The following is a 16,819-nucleotide window of genomic DNA, read 5'->3' as shown; positions in this document are numbered from 1 at the left end:
CAACTCAAACAGATTTCAAAACCTCTTGGAAATGTATCTTCTTTAATAATCTGTCTTCTTTAGGCAAATTTTTACTGAGGTGAAAAATGATGTCAAATGGTACATACATCGGCATGCTTTAAATGCCTGGCTAGGGTTAGGGTTAAAAGAACCATAGACTTTTTCCCGAAGTTACACTTCTAGCTGCACTTTAAATGACAAAATGAAGAGAGTTTACCCCTTAGAACAGGTATTCTTCACACTTTTCATCTGGCTCACTTTTGGGATAAAATGAGTGAATGGGGCAATATACTGAAAGGTGGCCAAAAGTGTCCGAAAACTAAAAGTGCAGATAGGAGCAAATTATCACTCATCCTAAAGATAACTGGGGGCCCGGAATGCAGCACTGACAGTAAAAAACTTCTACGTAGTGTGGGATCGCTAACCCTAACCCTAGCTAGGGTTGAAAGTGTACATTCCTGCATAGTGTCTCAGAAGCCCTCCAATCATGAGATTTGAATTTTTTCCTCAAACCCAAATGTATCAGTCTAAACAACCCAAACTGGTTTCAAAACCTCTTGGAAATGAATCTTCTTTAATAATCTGTCTTCTTTAGGCAAATTTTCATTGAGGTGAAAAAGGCTGTAAAATGGTACATACATCGGCATGCTTTAAATGCCTGGCTAGGGTTAGGGTTAAAAGAACCATAGAATTTTGCCTGAAGTTACACTTCTAGCTGCACTTTAAATGACAAAATGGAAAGAGTCTACCCCTTAGAACAGGTATTCTTCACATTTTTCATCTGGCTCACTTTTGGGATATAATCAATGAATGGGGCAATATACTGAAAGGTGGCCAAAAGTGTCCGAAAACTAAATGTGCAGATAGGAACAAATTTTCACTCATCCTAAAGATAACTGGGGGCCCGGAATGCAGCACTGACAGTAAAAAACTTCTACGTAGTGTGGGATCGCTAACCCTAACCCTAGCTAGGGTTGAAAAGTGTACATTCCTGCTGGGTGTCTCAGAAGCCCTCCAATCATGAGATTTGAATTTTTTCCTCAAACCCAAAAATATAACTCTCAAACAACTCAAACAGATTTCAAAACCTCTTGGAAATGTATCTTCTTTAATAATCTGTCTTCTTTAGGCAAATTTTTACTGAGGTGAAAAATGATGTCAAATGGTACATACATCGGCATGCTTTAAATGCCTGGCTAGGGTTAGGGTTAAAAGAACCATAGACTTTTTCCCGAAGTTACACTTCTAGCTGCACTTTAAATGACAAAATGAAGAGAGTTTACCCCTTAGAACAGGTATTCTTCACACTTTTCATCTGGCTCACTTTTGGGATAAAATGAGTGAATGGGGCAATATACTGAAAGGTGGCCAAAAGTGTCCGAAAACTAAAAGTGCAGATAGGAGCAAATTATCACTCATCCTAAAGATAACTGGGGGCCCGGAATGCAGCACTGACAGTAAAAAACTTCTACGTAGTGTGGGCTCGCTAACCCTAACCCTAGCTAGGGTTGAAAGTGTACATTCCTGCATAGTGTCTCAGAAGCCCTCCAATCATGAGATTTGAATTTTTTCCTCAAACCCAAATGTATCAGTCTCAAACAACCCAAACTGGTTTCAAAACCTCTTGGAAATGAATCTTCTTTAATAATCTGTCTTCTTTAGGCAAATTTTCATTGAGGTGAAAAATGCTGTCAAATGGTACATACATCGGCATGCTTTAAATGCCTGGCTAGGGTTAGGGTTAAAAGAACCATAGACTTTTGCCCGAAGTTACACTTCTAGCTGCACTTTAAATGACAAAATGAAGAGAGTTTACCCCTTAGAACAGGTATTCTTCACACTTTTCATCTGGCTCACTTTTGGGATAAAATGAGTGAATGGGGCAATATACTGAAAGGTGGCCAAAAGTGTCCGAAAACTAAAAGTGCAGATAGGAGCAAATTATCACTCATCCTAAAGATAACTGGGGGCCCGGAATGCAGCACTGACAGTAAAAAACTTCTACGTAGTGTGGGATCGCTAACCCTAACCCTAGCTAGGGTTGAAAGTGTACATTCCTGCATAGTGTCTCAGAAGCCCTCCAATCATGAGATTTGAATTTTTTCCTCAAACCCAAATGTATCAGTCTAAACAACCCAAACTGGTTTCAAAACCTCTTGGAAATGAATCTTCTTTAATAATCTGTCTTCTTTAGGCAAATTTTCATTGAGGTGAAAAAGGCTGTCAAATGGTACATACATCGGCATGCTTTAAATGCCTGGCTAGGGTTAGGAATAAAAGAACCATAGAATTTTGCCTGAAGTTACACTTCTAGCTGCACTTTAAATGACAAAATGGAAAGAGTCTACCCCTTAGAACAGGTATTCTTCACATTTTTCATCTGGCTCACTTTTGGGATATAATCAATGAATGGGGCAATATACTGAAAGGTGGCCAAAAGTGTCCGAAAACTAAATGTGCAGATAGGAACAAATTTTCACTCATCCTAAAGATAACTGGGGGCCCGGAATGCAGCACTGACAGTAAAAAACTTCTACGTAGTGTGGGATCGCTAACCCTAACCCTAGCTAGGGTTGAAAAGTGTACATTCCTGCTGGGTGTCTCAGAAGCCCTCCAATCATGAGATTTGAATTTTTTCCTCAAACCCAAAAATATAACTCTCAAACAACTCAAACAGATTTCAAAACCTCTTGGAAATGTATCTTCTTTAATAATCTGTCTTCTTTAGGCAAATTTTTACTGAGGTGAAAAATGATGTCAAATGGTACATACATCGGCATGCTTTAAATGCCTGGCTAGGGTTAGGGTTAAAAGAACCATAGACTTTTTCCCGAAGTTACACTTCTAGCTGCACTTTAAATGACAAAATGAAGAGAGTTTACCCCTTAGAACAGGTATTCTTCACACTTTTCATCTGGCTCACTTTTGGGATAAAATGAGTGAATGGGGCAATATACTGAAAGGTGGCCAAAAGTGTCCGAAAACTAAAAGTGCAGATAGGAGCAAATTATCACTCATCCTAAAGATAACTGGGGGCCCGGAATGCAGCACTGACAGTAAAAAACTTCTACGTAGTGTGGGATCGCTAACCCTAACCCTAGCTAGGGTTGAAAGTGTACATTCCTGCATAGTGTCTCAGAAGCCCTCCAATCATGAGATTTGAATTTTTTCCTCAAACCCAAATGTATCAGTCTAAACAACCCAAACTGGTTTCAAAACCTCTTGGAAATGAATCTTCTTTAATAATCTGTCTTCTTTAGGCAAATTTTCATTGAGGTGAAAAAGGCTGTAAAATGGTACATACATCGGCATGCTTTAAATGCCTGGCTAGGGTTAGGGTTAAAAGAACCATAGAATTTTGCCTGAAGTTACACTTCTAGCTGCACTTTAAATGACAAAATGGAAAGAGTCTACCCCTTAGAACAGGTATTCTTCACATTTTTCATCTGGCTCACTTTTGGGATATAATCAATGAATGGGGCAATATACTGAAAGGTGGCCAAAAGTGTCCGAAAACTAAATGTGCAGATAGGAACAAATTTTCACTCATCCTAAAGATAACTGGGGGCCCGGAATGCAGCACTGACAGTAAAAAACTTCTACGTAGTGTGGGATCGCTAACCCTAACCCTAGCTAGGGTTGAAAAGTGTACATTCCTGCTGGGTGTCTCAGAAGCCCTCCAATCATGAGATTTGAATTTTTTCCTCAAACCCAAAAATATAACTCTCAAACAACTCAAACAGATTTCAAAACCTCTTGGAAATGTATCTTCTTTAATAATCTGTCTTCTTTAGGCAAATTTTTACTGAGGTGAAAAATGATGTCAAATGGTACATACATCGGCATGCTTTAAATGCCTGGCTAGGGTTAGGGTTAAAAGAACCATAGACTTTTTCCCGAAGTTACACTTCTAGCTGCACTTTAAATGACAAAATGAAGAGAGTTTACCCCTTAGAACAGGTATTCTTCACACTTTTCATCTGGCTCACTTTTGGGATAAAATGAGTGAATGGGGCAATATACTGAAAGGTGGCCAAAAGTGTCCGAAAACTAAAAGTGCAGATAGGAGCAAATTATCACTCATCCTAAAGATAACTGGGGGCCCGGAATGCAGCACTGACAGTAAAAAACTTCTACGTAGTGTGGGCTCGCTAACCCTAACCCTAGCTAGGGTTGAAAGTGTACATTCCTGCATAGTGTCTCAGAAGCCCTCCAATCATGAGATTTGAATTTTTTCCTCAAACCCAAATGTATCAGTCTCAAACAACCCAAACTGGTTTCAAAACCTCTTGGAAATGAATCTTCTTTAATAATCTGTCTTCTTTAGGCAAATTTTCATTGAGGTGAAAAATGCTGTCAAATGGTACATACATCGGCATGCTTTAAATGCCTGGCTAGGGTTAGGGTTAAAAGAACCATAGACTTTTGCCCGAAGTTACACTTCTAGCTGCACTTTAAATGACAAAATGAAGAGAGTTTACCCCTTAGAACAGGTATTCTTCACACTTTTCATCTGGCTCACTTTTGGGATAAAATGAGTGAATGGGGCAATATACTGAAAGGTGGCCAAAAGTGTCCGAAAACTAAAAGTGCAGATAGGAGCAAATTATCACTCATCCTAAAGATAACTGGGGGCCCGGAATGCAGCACTGACAGTAAAAAACTTCTACGTAGTGTGGGATCGCTAACCCTAACCCTAGCTAGGGTTGAAAGTGTACATTCCTGCATAGTGTCTCAGAAGCCCTCCAATAATGAGATTTGAATTTTTTCCTCAAACCCAAATGTATCAGTCTAAACAACCCAAACTGGTTTCAAAACCTCTTGGAAATGAATCTTCTTTAATAATCTGTCTTCTTTAGGCAAATTTTCATTGAGGTGAAAAAGGCTGTCAAATGGTACATACATCGGCATGCTTTAAATGCCTGGCTAGGGTTAGGAATAAAAGAACCATAGAATTTTGCCTGAAGTTACACTTCTAGCTGCACTTTAAATGACAAAATGGAAAGAGTCTACCCCTTAGAACAGGTATTCTTCACATTTTTCATCTGGCTCACTTTTGGGATATAATCAATGAATGGGGCAATATACTGAAAGGTGGCCAAAAGTGTCCGAAAACTAAATGTGCAGATAGGAACAAATTTTCACTCATCCTAAAGATAACTGGGGGCCCGGAATGCAGCACTGACAGTAAAAAACTTCTACGTAGTGTGGGATCGCTAACCCTAACCCTAGCTAGGGTTGAAAAGTGTACATTCCTGCTGGGTGTCTCAGAAGCCCTCCAATCATGAGATTTGAATTTTTTCCTCAAACCCAAAAATATAACTCTCAAACAACTCAAACAGATTTCAAAACCTCTTGGAAATGTATGTTCTTTAATAATCTGTCTTCTTTAGGCAAATTTTTACTGAGGTGAAAAATGATGTCAAATGGTACATACATCGGCATGCTTTAAATGCCTGGCTAGGGTTAGGGTTAAAAGAACCATAGACCTTTTCCCGAAGTTACACTTCTAGCTGCACTTTAAATGACAAAATGAAGAGAGTTTACCCCTTAGAACAGGTATTCTTCACACTTTTCATCTGGCTCACTTTTGGGATAAAATGAGTGAATGGGGCAATATACTGAAAGGTGGCCAAAAGTGTCCGAAAACTAAAAGTGCAGATAGGAGCAAATTATCACTCATCCTAAAGATAACTGGGGGCCCGGAATGCAGCACTGACAGTAAAAAACTTCTACGTAGTGTGGGATCGCTAACCCTAACCCTAGCTAGGGTTGAAAGTGTACATTCCTGCATAGTGTCTCAGAAGCCCTCCAATCATGAGATTTGAATTTTTTCCTCAAACCCAAATGTATCAGTCTAAACAACCCAAACTGGTTTCAAAACCTCTTGGAAATGAATCTTCTTTAATAATCTGTCTTCTTTAGGCAAATTTTCATTGAGGTGAAAAAGGCTGTAAAATGGTACATACATCGGCATGCTTTAAATGCCTGGCTAGGGTTAGGGTTAAAAGAACCATAGAATTTTGCCTGAAGTTACACTTCTAGCTGCACTTTAAATGACAAAATGGAAAGAGTCTACCCCTTAGAACAGGTATTCTTCACATTTTTCATCTGGCTCACTTTTGGGATATAATCAATGAATGGGGCAATATACTGAAAGGTGGCCAAAAGTGTCCGAAAACTAAATGTGCAGATAGGAACAAATTTTCACTCATCCTAAAGATAACTGGGGGCCCGGAATGCAGCACTGACAGTAAAAAACTTCTACGTAGTGTGGGATCGCTAACCCTAACCCTAGCTAGGGTTGAAAAGTGTACATTCCTGCTGGGTGTCTCAGAAGCCCTCCAATCATGAGATTTGAATTTTTTCCTCAAACCCAAAAATATAACTCTCAAACAACTCAAACAGATTTCAAAACCTCTTGGAAATGTATCTTCTTTAATAATCTGTCTTCTTTAGGCAAATTTTTACTGAGGTGAAAAATGATGTCAAATGGTACATACATCGGCATGCTTTAAATGCCTGGCTAGGGTTAGGGTTAAAAGAACCATAGACTTTTTCCCGAAGTTACACTTCTAGCTGCACTTTAAATGACAAAATGAAGAGAGTTTACCCCTTAGAACAGGTATTCTTCACACTTTTCATCTGGCTCACTTTTGGGATAAAATGAGTGAATGGGGCAATATACTGAAAGGTGGCCAAAAGTGTCCGAAAACTAAAAGTGCAGATAGAAGCAAATTATCACTCATCCTAAAGATAACTGGGGGCCCGGAATGCAGCACTGACAGTAAAAAACTTCTACGTAGTGTGGGCTCGCTAACCCTAACCCTAGCTAGGGTTGAAAGTGTACATTCCTGCATAGTGTCTCAGAAGCCCTCCAATCATGAGATTTGAATTTTTTCCTCAAACCCAAATGTATCAGTCTCAAACAACCCAAACTGGTTTCAAAACCTCTTGGAAATGTATCTTCTTTAATAATCTGTCTTCTTTAGGCAAATTTTCATTGAGGTGAAAAATGCTGTCAAATGGTACATACATCGGCATGCTTTAAATGCCTGGCTAGGGTTAGGGTTAAAAGAACCATAGACTTTTGCCCGAAGTTACACTTCTAGCTGCACTTTAAATGACAAAATGAAGAGAGTTTACCCCTTAGAACAGGTATTCTTCACACTTTTCATCTGGCTCACTTTTGGGATAAAATGAGTGAATGGGGCAATATTCTGAAAGGTGGCCAAAAGTGTCCGAAAACTAAAAGTGCAGATAGGAGCAAATTATCACTCATCCTAAAGATAACTGGGGGCCCGGAATGCAGCACTGACAGTAAAAAACTTCTACGTAGTGTGGGATCGCTAACCCTAACCCTAGCTAGGGTTGAAAGTGTACATTCCTGCAGGGTGTCTCAGAAGCCCTCCAATCATGAGATTTGAATTTTTTCCTCAAACCCAAATGTATCAGTCTCAAACAACCCAAACGGGTTTCAAAACCTCTTGGAAATGTATCTTCTTTAATAATCTGTCTTCTTTCGGCAAATTTTCATTGAGGTGAAAAAGGCTGTCAAATGGTACATACATCGGCATGCTTTAAATGCCTGGCTAGGGTTAGGGTTAAAAGAACCATAGAATTTTGCCTGAAGTTACACTTCTAGCTGCACTTTAAATGACAAAATGGAAAGAGTCTACCCCTTAGAACAGGTATTCTTCACATTTTTCATCTGGCTCACTTTTGGGATATAATCAATGAATGGGGCAATATACTGAAAGGTGGCCAAAAGTGTCCGAAAACTAAATGTGCAGATAGGAACAAATTTTCACTCATCCTAAAGATAACTGGGGGCCCGGAATGCAGCACTGACAGTAAAAAACTTCTACGTAGTGTGGGATCGCTAACCCTAACCCTAGCTAGGGTTGAAAAGTGTACATTCCTGCTGGGTGTCTCAGAAGCCCTCCAATCATGAGATTTGAATTTTTTCCTCAAACCCAAAAATATAACTCTCAAACAACTCAAACAGATTTCAAAACCTCTTGGAAATGTATCTTCTTTAATAATCTGTCTTCTTTAGGCAAATTTTTACTGAGGTGAAAAATGATGTCAAATGGTACATACATCGGCATGCTTTAAATGCCTGGCTAGGGTTAGGGTTAAAAGAACCATAGACTTTTTCCCGAAGTTACACTTCTAGCTGCACTTTAAATGACAAAATGAAGAGAGTTTACCCCTTAGAACAGGTATTCTTCACACTTTTCATCTGGCTCACTTTTGGGATAAAATGAGTGAATGGGGCAATATACTGAAAGGTGGCCAAAAGTGTCCGAAAACTAAAAGTGCAGATAGGAGCAAATTATCACTCATCCTAAAGATAACTGGGGGCCCGGAATGCAGCACTGACAGTAAAAAACTTCTACGTAGTGTGGGCTCGCTAACCCTAACCCTAGCTAGGGTTGAAAGTGTACATTCCTGCATAGTGTCTCAGAAGCCCTCCAATCATGAGATTTGAATTTTTTCCTCAAACCCAAATGTATCAGTCTCAAACAACCCAAACTGGTTTCAAAACCTCTTGGAAATGAATCTTCTTTAATAATCTGTCTTCTTTAGGCAAATTTTCATTGAGGTGAAAAATGCTGTCAAATGGTACATACATCGGCATGCTTTAAATGCCTGGCTAGGGTTAGGGTTAAAAGAACCATAGACTTTTGCCCGAAGTTACACTTCTAGCTGCACTTTAAATGACAAAATGAAGAGAGTTTACCCCTTAGAACAGGTATTCTTCACACTTTTCATCTGGCTCACTTTTGGGATAAAATGAGTGAATGGGGCAATATACTGAAAGGTGGCCAAAAGTGTCCGAAAACTAAAAGTGCAGATAGGAGCAAATTATCACTCATCCTAAAGATAACTGGGGGCCCGGAATGCAGCACTGACAGTAAAAAACTTCTACGTAGTGTGGGATCGCTAACCCTAACCCTAGCTAGGGTTGAAAGTGTACATTCCTGCATAGTGTCTCAGAAGCCCTCCAATCATGAGATTTGAATTTTTTCCTCAAACCCAAATGTATCAGTCTAAACAACCCAAACTGGTTTCAAAACCTCTTGGAAATGAATCTTCTTTAATAATCTGTCTTCTTTAGGCAAATTTTCATTGAGGTGAAAAAGGCTGTCAAATGGTACATACATCGGCATGCTTTAAATGCCTGGCTAGGGTTAGGAATAAAAGAACCATAGAATTTTGCCTGAAGTTACACTTCTAGCTGCACTTTAAATGACAAAATGGAAAGAGTCTACCCCTTAGAACAGGTATTCTTCACATTTTTCATCTGGCTCACTTTTGGGATATAATCAATGAATGGGGCAATATACTGAAAGGTGGCCAAAAGTGTCCGAAAACTAAATGTGCAGATAGGAACAAATTTTCACTCATCCTAAAGATAACTGGGGGCCCGGAATGCAGCACTGACAGTAAAAAACTTCTACGTAGTGTGGGATCGCTAACCCTAACCCTAGCTAGGGTTGAAAAGTGTACATTCCTGCTGGGTGTCTCAGAAGCCCTCCAATCATGAGATTTGAATTTTTTCCTCAAACCCAACAATATAACTCTCAAACAACTCAAACAGATTTCAAAACCTCTTGGAAATGTATCTTCTTTAATAATCTGTCTTCTTTAGGCAAATTTTTACTGAGGTGAAAAATGATGTCAAATGGTACATACATCGGCATGCTTTAAATGCCTGGCTAGGGTTAGGGTTAAAAGAACCATAGACTTTTTCCCGAAGTTACACTTCTAGCTGCACTTTAAATGACAAAATGAAGAGAGTTTACCCCTTAGAACAGGTATTCTTCACACTTTTCATCTGGCTCACTTTTGGGATAAAATGAGTGAATGGGGCAATATACTGAAAGGTGGCCAAAAGTGTCCGAAAACTAAAAGTGCAGATAGGAGCAAATTATCACTCATCCTAAAGATAACTGGGGGCCCGGAATGCAGCACTGACAGTAAAAAACTTCTACGTAGTGTGGGATCGCTAACCCTAACCCTAGCTAGGGTTGAAAGTGTACATTCCTGCATAGTGTCTCAGAAGCCCTCCAATCATGAGATTTGAATTTTTTCCTCAAACCCAAATGTATCAGTCTAAACAACCCAAACTGGTTTCAAAACCTCTTGGAAATGAATCTTCTTTAATAATCTGTCTTCTTTAGGCAAATTTTCATTGAGGTGAAAAAGGCTGTAAAATGGTACATACATCGGCATGCTTTAAATGCCTGGCTAGGGTTAGGGTTAAAAGAACCATAGAATTTTGCCTGAAGTTACACTTCTAGCTGCACTTTAAATGACAAAATGGAAAGAGTCTACCCCTTAGAACAGGTATTCTTCACATTTTTCATCTGGCTCACTTTTGGGATATAATCAATGAATGGGGCAATATACTGAAAGGTGGCCAAAAGTGTCCGAAAACTAAATGTGCAGATAGGAACAAATTTTCACTCATCCTAAAGATAACTGGGGGCCCGGAATGCAGCACTGACAGTAAAAAACTTCTACGTAGTGTGGGATCGCTAACCCTAACCCTAGCTAGGGTTGAAAAGTGTACATTCCTGCTGGGTGTCTCAGAAGCCCTCCAATCATGAGATTTGAATTTTTTCCTCAAACCCAAAAATATAACTCTCAAACAACTCAAACAGATTTCAAAACCTCTTGGAAATGTATCTTCTTTAATAATCTGTCTTCTTTAGGCAAATTTTTACTGAGGTGAAAAATGATGTCAAATGGTACATACATCGGCATGCTTTAAATGCCTGGCTAGGGTTAGGGTTAAAAGAACCATAGACTTTTTCCCGAAGTTACACTTCTAGCTGCACTTTAAATGACAAAATGAAGAGAGTTTACCCCTTAGAACAGGTATTCTTCACACTTTTCATCTGGCTCACTTTTGGGATAAAATGAGTGAATGGGGCAATATACTGAAAGGTGGCCAAAAGTGTCCGAAAACTAAAAGTGCAGATAGGAGCAAATTATCACTCATCCTAAAGATAACTGGGTGCCCGGAATGCAGCACTGACAGTAAAAAACTTCTACGTAGTGTGGGCTCGCTAACCCTAACCCTAGCTAGGGTTGAAAGTGTACATTCCTGCATAGTGTCTCAGAAGCCCTCCAATCATGAGATTTGAATTTTTTCCTCAAACCCAAATGTATCAGTCTCAAACAACCCAAACTGGTTTCAAAACCTCTTGGAAATGTATCTTCTTTAATAATCTGTCTTCTTTAGGCAAATTTTCATTGAGGTGAAAAATGCTGTCAAATGGTACATACATCGGCATGCTTTAAATGCCTGGCTAGGGTTAGGGTTAAAAGAACCATAGAATTTTGCCCGAAGTTACACTTCTAGCTGCACTTTAAATGACAAAATGAAGAGAGTTTACCCCTTAGAACAGGTATTCTTCACACTTTTCATCTGGCTCACTTTTGGGATAAAATGAGTGAATGGGGCAATATTCTGAAAGGTGGCCAAAAGTGTCCGAAAACTAAAAGTGCAGATAGGAGCAAATTATCACTCATCCTAAAGATAACTGGGGGCCCGGAATGCAGCACTGACAGTAAAAAACTTCTACGTAGTGTGGGATCGCTAACCCTAACCCTAGCTAGGGTTGAAAGTGTACATTCCTGCATAGTGTCTCAGAAGCCCTCCAATCATGAGATTTGAATTTTTTCCTCAAACCCAAATGTATCAGTCTCAAACAACCCAAACTGGTTTCAAAACCTCTTGGAAATGTATCTTCTTTAATAATCTGTCTTCTTTAGGCAAATTTTCATTGAGGTGAAAAATGCTGTCAAATGGTACATACATCGGCATGCTTTAAATGCCTGGCTAGGGTTAGGGTTAAAAGAACCATAGAATTTTGCCCGAAGTTACACTTCTAGCTGCACTTTAAATGACAAAATGAAGAGAGTTTACCCCTTAGAACAGGTATTCTTCACACTTTTCATCTGGCTCACTTTTGGGATAAAATGAGTGAATGGGGCAATATACTGAAAGGTGGCCAAAGTGTCCGAAAACTAAAAGTGCAGATAGGAGCGAATTTTCACTCATCCTAAAGATAACTGGGGGCCCGGAATGCAGCACTGACAGTAAAAAACTTCTACGTAGTGTGGGATCGCTAACCCTAACCCTAGCTAGGGTTGAAAGTGTACATTCCTGCAGGGTGTCTCAGAAGCCCTCCAATCATGAGATTTGAATTTTTTCCTCAAACCCAAATGTATCAGTCTCAAACAACCCAAACGGGTTTCAAAACCTCTTGGAAATGTATCTTCTTTAATAATCTGTCTTCTTTAGGCAAATTTTCATTGAGGTGAAAAAGGCTGTCAAATGGTACATACAGTACATCGGCATGCTTTAAATGCCTGGCTAGGGTTAGGGTTAAAAGAACCATAGAATTTTGCCTGAAGTTACACTTCTAGCTGCACTTTAAATGACAAAATGGAAAGAGTCTACCCCTTAGAACAGGTATTCTTCACATTTTTCATCTGGCTCACTTTTGGGATATAATCAATGAATGGGGCAATATACTGAAAGGTGGCCAAAAGTGTCCGAAAACTAAATGTGCAGATAGGAACAAATTTTCACTCATCCTAAAGATAACTGGGGGCCCGGAATGCAGCACTGACAGTAAAAAACTTCTACGTAGTGTGGGATCGCTAACCCTAACCCTAGCTAGGGTTGAAAAGTGTACATTCCTGCTGGGTGTCTCAGAAGCCCTCCAATCATGAGATTTGAATTTTTTCCTCAAACCCAAAAATATAACTCTCAAACAACTCAAACAGATTTCAAAACCTCTTAGAAATGTATCTTCTTTAATAATCTGTCTTCTTTAGGCAAATTTTTATTGAGGTGAAAAATAATGTCAAATGGTACATACATCGGCATGCTTTAAATGCCTGGCTAGGGTTAGGGTTAAAAGAACCATAGACTTTTGCCCGAAGTTACACTTCTAGCTGCACTTTAAATGACAAAATGAAGAGAGTTTACCCCTTAGAACAGGTATTCTTCACACTTTTCATCTGGCTCACTTTTGGGATAAAATGAGTGAATGGGGCAATATTCTGAAAGGTGGCCAAAAGTGTCCGAAAACTAAAAGTGCAGATAGGAGCAAATTATCACTCATCCTAAAGATAACTGGGGGCCCGGAATGCAGCACTGACAGTAAAAAACTTCTACGTAGTGTGGGATCGCTAACCCTAACCCTAGCTAGGGTTGAAAGTGTACATTCCTGCATAGTGTCTCAGAAGCCCTCCAATCATGAGATTTGAATTTTTTCCTCAAACCCAAATGTATCAGTCTCAAACAACCCAAACTGGTTTCAAAACCTCTTCGAAATGTATCTTCTTTAACAATCTGTCTTCTTTAGGCAAATTTTCATTGAGGTGAAAAATGCTGTCAAATGGTACATACATCGGCATGCTTTAAATGCCTGGCTAGGGTTAGGGTTAAAAGAACCATAGAATTTTGCCCGAAGTTACACTTCTAGCTGCACTTTAAATGACAAAATGAAGAGAGTTTACCCCTTAGAACAGGTATTCTTCACACTTTTCATCTGGCTCACTTTTGGGATAAAATGAGTGAATGGGGCAATATTCTGAAAGGTGGCCAAAAGTGTCCGAAAACTAAAAGTGCAGATAGGAGCAAATTATCACTCATCCTAAAGATAACTGGGGGCCCGGAATGCAGCACTGACAGTAAAAAACTTCTACGTAGTGTGGGATCGCTAACCCTAACCCTAGCTAGGGTTGAAAGTGTACATTCCTGCATAGTGTCTCAGAAGCCCTCCAATCATGAGATTTGAATTTTTTCCTCAAACCCAAATGTATCAGTCTCAAACAACCCAAACTGGTTTCAAAACCTCTTGGAAATGTATCTTCTTTAATAATCTGTCTTCTTTAGGCAAATTTTCATTGAGGTGAAAAATGCTGTCAAATGGTACATACATCGGCATGCTTTAAATGCCTGGCTAGGGTTAGGGTTAAAAGAACCATAGACTTTTGCCCGAAGTTACACTTCTAGCTGCACTTTAAATGACAAAATGAAGAGAGTTTACCCCTTAGAACAGGTATTCTTCACACTTTTCATCTGGCTCACTTTTGGGATAAAATGAGTGAATGGGGCAATATTCTGAAAGGTGGCCAAAAGTGTCCGAAAACTAAAAGTGCAGATAGGAGCAAATTATCACTCATCCTAAAGATAACTGGGGGGCCGGAATGCAGCACTGACAGTAAAAAACTTCTACGTAGTGTGGGATCGCTAACCCTAACCCTAGCTAGGGTTGAAAGTGTACATTCCTGCATAGTGTCTCAGAAGCCCTCCAATCATGAGATTTGAATTTTTTCCTCAAACCCAAATGTATCAGTCTCAAACAACCCAAACTGGTTTCAAAACCTCTTGGAAATGTATCTTCTTTAATAATCTGTCTTCTTTAGGCAAATTTTCATTGAGGTGAAAAATGCTGTCAAATGGTACATACATCGGCATGCTTTAAATGCCTGGCTAGGGTTAGGGTTAAAAGAACCATAGAATTTTGCCCGAAGTTACACTTCTAGCTGCACTTTAAATGACAAAATGAAGAGAGTTTACCCCTTAGAACAGGTATTCTTCACACTTTTCATCTGGCTCACTTTTGGGATAAAATGAGTGAATGGGGCAATATACTGAAAGGTGGCCAAAGTGTCCGAAAACTAAAAGTGCAGATAGGAGCGAATTTTCACTCATCCTAAAGATAACTGGGGGCCCGGAATGCAGCACTGACAGTAAAAAACTTCTACGTAGTGTGGGATCGCTAACCCTAACCCTAGCTAGGGTTGAAAGTGTACATTCCTGCAGGGTGTCTCAGAAGCCCTCCAATCATGAGATTTGAATTTTTTCCTCAAACCCAAATGTATCAGTCTCAAACAACCCAAACGGGTTTCAAAACCTCTTGGAAATGTATCTTCTTTAATAATCTGTCTTCTTTAGGCAAATTTTCATTGAGGTGAAAAAGGCTGTCAAATGGTACATACAGTACATCGGCATGCTTTAAATGCCTGGCTAGGGTTAGGGTTAAAAGAACCATAGAATTTTGCCTGAAGTTACACTTCTAGCTGCACTTTAAATGACAAAATGGAAAGAGTCTACCCCTTAGAACAGGTATTCTTCACATTTTTCATCTGGCTCACTTTTGGGATATAATCAATGAATGGGGCAATATACTGAAAGGTGGCCAAAAGTGTCCGAAAACTAAATGTGCAGATAGGAACAAATTTTCACTCATCCTAAAGATAACTGGGGGCCCGGAATGCAGCACTGACAGTAAAAAACTTCTACGTAGTGTGGGATCGCTAACCCTAACCCTAGCTAGGGTTGAAAAGTGTACATTCCTGCTGGGTGTCTCAGAAGCCCTCCAATCATGAGATTTGAATTTTTTCCTCAAACCCAAAAATATAACTCTCAAACAACTCAAACAGATTTCAAAACCTCTTAGAAATGTATCTTCTTTAATAATCTGTCTTCTTTAGGCAAATTTTTACTGAGGTGAAAAATAATGTCAAATGGTACATACATCGGCATGCTTTAAATGCCTGGCTAGGGTTAGGGTTAAAAGAACCATAGAATTTTGCCCGAAGTTACACTTCTAGCTGCACTTTAAATGACAAAATGAAGAGAGTTTACCCCTTAGAACAGGTATTCTTCACACTTTTCATCTGGCTCACTTTTGGGATAAAATGAGTGAATGGGGCAATATTCTGAAAGGTGGCCAAAAGTGTCCGAAAACTAAAAGTGCAGATAGGAGCAAATTATCACTCATCCTAAAGATAACTGGGGGCCCGGAATGCAGCACTGACAGTAAAAAACTTCTACGTAGTGTGGGATCGCTAACCCTAACCCTAGCTAGGGTTGAAAGTGTACATTCCTGCATAGTGTCTCAGAAGCCCTCCAATCATGAGATTTGAATTTTTTCCTCAAACCCAAATGTATCAGTCTAAACAACCCAAACGGGTTTCAAAACCTCTTGGAAATGTATCTTCTTTAATAATCTGTCTTCTTTAGGCAAATTTTCATTGAGGTGAAAAATGCTGTCAAATGGTACATACATCGGCATGCTTTAAATGCCTGGCTAGGGTTAGGGTTAAAAGAACCATAGAATTTTGCCCGAAGTTACACTTCTAGCTGCACTTTAAATGACAAAATGAAGAGAGTTTACCCCTTAGAACAGGTATTCTTCACACTTTTCATCTGGCTCACTTTTGGGATAAAATGAGTGAATGGGGCAATATACTGAAAGGTGGCCAAAAGTGTCCGAAAACTAAAAGTGCAGATAGGAACAAATTATCACTCATCCTAAAGATAACTGGGGGCCCGGAATGCAGCACTGACAGTAAAAAACTTCTACGTAGTGTGGGATCGCTAACCCTAACCCTAGCTAGGGTTGAAAGTGTACATTCCTGCATAGTGTCTCAGAAGCCCTCCAATCATGAGATTTGAATTTTTTCCTCAAACCCAAATGTATCAGTCTCAAACAACCCAAACTGGTTTCAAAACCTCTTGAAAATGAATCTTCTTTAATAATCTGTCTTCTTTAGGCAAATTTTCATTGAGGTGAAAAATGCTGTCAAATGGTACATACATCGGCATGCTTTAAATGCCTGGCTAGGGTTAGGGTTAAAAGAACCATAGAATTTTGCCCGAAGTTACACTTCTAGCTGCACTTTAAATGACAAAATGAAGAGAGTTTACCCCTTAGAACAGGTATTCTTCACACTTTTCATCTGGCTCACTTTTGGGATAAAATGAGTGAATGGGGCA

The sequence above is a fragment of the Lepisosteus platostomus genome, chromosome 9 (genome assembly GCF_059453375.1).
Source record: "Lepisosteus platostomus isolate fLepPlt1 chromosome 9, fLepPlt1.hap1, whole genome shotgun sequence".
NCBI classification, from domain to species: Eukaryota; Metazoa; Chordata; class Actinopteri; order Semionotiformes; family Lepisosteidae; genus Lepisosteus; species Lepisosteus platostomus.
This window is presented reverse-complemented; position numbering follows the sequence as displayed.